Genomic DNA, 4,576 nt, shown 5'->3' on the forward strand with positions numbered 1-4,576 from the left:
TTAGTAAAAACCTTCATCGATCTGTCTTGACTTAAGTCAACAAATGACATAGATAGTGTCTCCACTACAAGCTTGGATTGATAACCCCTTGTACTACAAGGACAGGGGTATTGATAACCTCTATAAAGAGTGAAAACTCTAAGTTATCAATTGGCGTCGTTGCCAACTTGTAGGAGCATTATTCTCTTGTTTGTTCTTAAGATCAAGACTTTACTTTCTTTTATTTTACTAACTCTTTTGCAAGTTCTTGTTTTGTTTTCAGGTGCATGAATACCAGGTCTCGGAGCACAGGATCGCTTTTCCCATACGACGATAACATCGACAGATTAGAAAGGCGAGCTCGCGAGAGAGAACGGCACTTTGACAGACTTGGAATGGCAGAACAACAGCAAATGGAGCAACAGGCTCAGGCGGCCGAGCACCAGGCTCAGGCTAATCAGGCGCAGGCAGGAAGAAATGAACAACAAGCCTATGTTAATCAGCAACAGGCTCAAAGAAACGAACGGCTTGCTCAGCAAAACCAACACCAAGCGAACAGAAATGAGCAACAAGCCCATCATGTTCATCCGCCACCGCCACAAGTTCAGAGACAACATCCTCCAATCTGTGTTGGAGAGAATGACTGAGCTAATGCGCACCAATACCGAGCTGGGATTCAAGCTCCACCAGTTCAAAACAACAACTTTGAAGTTAAAGCTTCCCTGTTCAATATGGTGCAAAACTCCAAGTTCCACGGTCTGGCTGGAGAAGACCCTCTCGAGCATCTAGATCAATTTGATCGGGTTTGCGACTTAACCAAGATAAATGGCGTCTCCGAAGATAGCTTCAAGCTACGCTAGATCCCTTTCAGCCTCGGTGATAAAGCACACCAGTGGGAAAAGAATATACCGAGGGGCTCTATACAAATCTGGGAGCAGTGTAAACTGGCGTTCTTATCAAAGTTCTTTTCCACATCACGCACGGCTAAGCTCAGGAATCAGATCTCAAGTTTCACGCAGCACAACAACGAGAGCTTTAGTGAGGCTTGGGAACGGTTTAGGAGCTATACTAACCAATGCCCACACCACGGCTTCTCAGAGGCATCCCTCTTGAGTACTTTATACCGAGGTGCACTCCCCAAGATCAGAAACCAACTCGACACAGCTTCAAATGGAAATTTTCTTGGAAAAGAGATCAATGCGGCAATGGAACTAGTCGAGAACCTAGCCATGTCCAATGACACGTATGGAGAGGACTTTGATAGAGCAAACCGTACAGAGGGATCTTATGATGAACAGCGTATGAAAAAGGATATAAGAGAGCTTCAGAGCAAGCTTGACAAGGTTTTGATGGCGACTCAAAAGCCAATACACTTTGTAGGCGAGTTTGATGAGCAAGGGCCAAGTTTTGACAATGTTAATGAAGATGGTCTAACTCAGGAGGAGCTGAACTACATAGGGAATCAGCAGAGGTATCAGCGGTTTAACAACCATGGCAATAACCCCAACCTCTCTTATCGAAACCCGAATGTAGCTAACCCTCAAGACCAAGTGTACCCTGCTCAACAACACCAAAGCTATGCTCCAAAAACCCCTTTTCCGAATAACTTCCAGCCCAAGCAACAGTTCAGTGGGCAGCAGCACAGCTACACTCAGCAGAATCAAGCAGCTCAGGGTAACAACTTCAACAACCAACCGCAGCAACACAAGTTTCCACCAGGGTTCAATCCGCAGCCGATGGGTAATCAACAATGATGAGACATGATTCAAATGATTAAGAACTCTAATCTAAGTTAATCCTCTCATGAAGGTATTAACCCCTATACTAATCCATTTATAAACCAAATTCCCATTTGTGAAATATGAATCAATATGCATTAATAGACAGTTCTCAGTGATCATTCAAGCAAATAACAATACATCATCATGCAGAAAAATGCTTAAACCTCTAATACAACTCTTTCAGGAATTTCATCAAACACTTTTGGTGCATGAAATTCCCAGAATCTAGATCTCAAGTGATTATCAAGGATCTAGCATAGAGAACAGTTGTTTAGAGAAATGAATCAATGAATCTAGCCCTAAGCACTCCTAATCTAACACTTTAGCACCCTAACCTACACATCTAGAACCTCATTAAGGTGACTACTCAGTAATCATGATCAACACACTAAATCCTTTGCAAGATGTGTTGTTCATCATGATTAGAAGTTTGATTTGATGATAAGAAATGATGAATAAGATGGAAAGAAACTTCAAAATCGATCTTAAGCTCTCTAAAACAAAGTGTATTAAGTAGGTTTTCACCAAAGGGGAAAGAAAACTAAAAGTGGATAAAAAGTTCTCTACAAATTAGGTCTAAAAACCTTATAAAGGAGGCTTAGGCGAACTGGGTCAACCCGGAACAAACCGGGTACTGACCCGGCCTTGATGGGCAAGTATGGGGTTGCCACGGTCTGGTGTGTTCTTGGTGTGACCGTGGCAATCCTGACCATGTCAAAGCCTTCACTTGTGTTCTTGGTTCCTTTTGATGCCACGGTCTGATCAAGCTTCGTCTGAAACCCGTGGCAAGTCACCGTGTCAAACGCCGAAGATGTGTAAAAGTTGCCACGGTCAAGCCCCCAGACCGTGGCATTCAGACCGTGCCAATCGCCGAAGGTTGCAAGAAGTTGCCACGGTCAAGCCTCAGACCGTGGCATTTGGGCCGTGTCAATCGCCGAATGGTGTGCAAAAGTTCCTCTCAGCCAAGTGTGTGTTTGCCACGGTCAAGTGTAGACCGTGGCATGAAGATCGCGTCATTAACCGAGGGTGTGCAAAAGCTGCCCCGGCCAAGTGTGGACCGTGGCATTCCATCGCGGCATGTTTAACTTAGTCATTCTGGGCTATCTGGACCATCTCGCATTACGGAGAGTGTAACTTCCTGGAGACTTGTCCGAATTGAGTGATTCCGGTTGAAGATGACAGAGGACTCATTTGACTCCAACTTTTATGAAGGAAGCTTCGGTGCTTGTGAAGTTTAAAGCTTCCTGGAGGGGTCATCTTTGCAGTGCATTTACACTATCAGAGAAGGCCGTCTATACATATGTCCAGTCCGGAGACCGTATCTTTCTGCCCAAAGCTCCGAATTGACTGGTCTCGGATGTTCTGGAAAGAGGACTCAAGTGTATCTGATTCTCGTGAAGGCCCCGGAAACTGAATCGGCCTGGAAGTACTCCGTCCTTCGCATTTTTCAGAACTCGTCGGCTCGGTCCAAAACAACAGCGATACAGGGGTTCCTTCCGTCGAGCTTAACTTCCTGCTCAGGCGTCCGAATTCCGTGATTTCACTTGATATGAAACCGTGATCAAGTCCTCTCCAACTTCTATGAAGCACCCGCCATCCAAATCGGACCGGAAGGTTCCCCGGACAGGCGATTTCTGAGACATGTTTGCACCCGGAGATTTTGGCCGATACACTTTACTCGCGGTACATGAAAATGGCCGGTAAACTCTTCCCGCGGTACATAAAAATGGCCGAGAAAACCATCCTGGTCAGCGAGAATGGCCGATAACCTCCAAAGATCCAATTTTTGCCACTTTTCAAGCTTTGCTCACCATACCACCTCCTGGATTCATCTTTTCAGCTCCAAATTCACCTGATAAACACTCAAAACATGCAAAGACTCATTGGGACCTAATGCATCTCCTAAGTTCTAAAACAAACCCTAAGGACCTAAAATGCATGAAATAAAACATGATTTAGAATGATTTATGCAACCTAAATGATGCAAATTATGAACATATCAACTCCCCCACACTTGTCTTTTGCTTGTCCTCAAGCAAAAAGAGCAAATGAGAGAAAGAGGTTGTATGCAATGGGAGTTCACATTTTCTTTTTGAGAGAAGTGATCACAATGAGAATTCAAGTTCATCCTCAATTATGTAATGCAAAGTCATACTCAGATATATATCAACTCAGCAAGGAATCTCCACAAGTTCTTCTCTCTCTCAACTCTTTCACATTCATTAAGTTTTTATCAGGTGAACCTCATGATGCAATGTTTAAACAAGCTGGCTTGGCTAGGGAGAGGCTATGAGATTAAAATGATCTCATCAGTGTTCAAGTGGGTCAAATGCAGCAAAGGGATCTTTCTATGAATGATCAAACTTTGGCAGAATGCTAAAGGTAAAAAGCAACCTATGCATACAAGGGCAAAGACTCATCACTCCCCACCCTCTACTCAAAGCTTCCTCACTTGCTCAAAAACCCTCACTTTTCACTCTCATTTTCCTCACACTAGGGGATTTAATTTTCACTTTCACTCTCAAGTCTTGGAACACAAACTTTACATAGCTCTTTTCCTTTTGCAACCTCTAGCCTCTTCTTTCTTTCTTTTCAAAACATTTGAGCCTTTTGGTTTCTTTCCTTTTTACTTAGAGGCTAGACTCTTTCTTTTCAACAAACCAGAGCTCACTTTCTCAAAACACCAAGACTGATTTCTTTTTCTTTCATTCCCCTAGCTATTTCCACTCTCTCTTTCCCACTCATCTCACCTTTTTCCACTCACCAACAAGTCTTTTCCCCCACACTTATTTCTCGCCAAAACTCTCAGTTCCATG

General features: G+C 43.7%; 1 non-coding gene across 1 annotated transcript; it reads right to left on the reverse strand.

Annotated features, from left to right (window-relative positions):
* Positions 1 to 965: 965 nt before the first annotated feature.
* Positions 966 to 1,072, reverse strand: LOC112081671. The gene has a single exon (XR_002896593.1). It is a non-coding gene; the product is annotated as a small nucleolar RNA R71 (small nucleolar RNA).
* Positions 1,073 to 4,576: the final 3,504 nt, after the last annotated feature.

Source organism: Eutrema salsugineum, unplaced genomic scaffold, assembly GCF_000478725.1.
Source record: "Eutrema salsugineum unplaced genomic scaffold, Eutsalg1_0 scaffold_10, whole genome shotgun sequence".
Taxonomy (NCBI): Eukaryota; Viridiplantae; Streptophyta; class Magnoliopsida; order Brassicales; family Brassicaceae; genus Eutrema; species Eutrema salsugineum.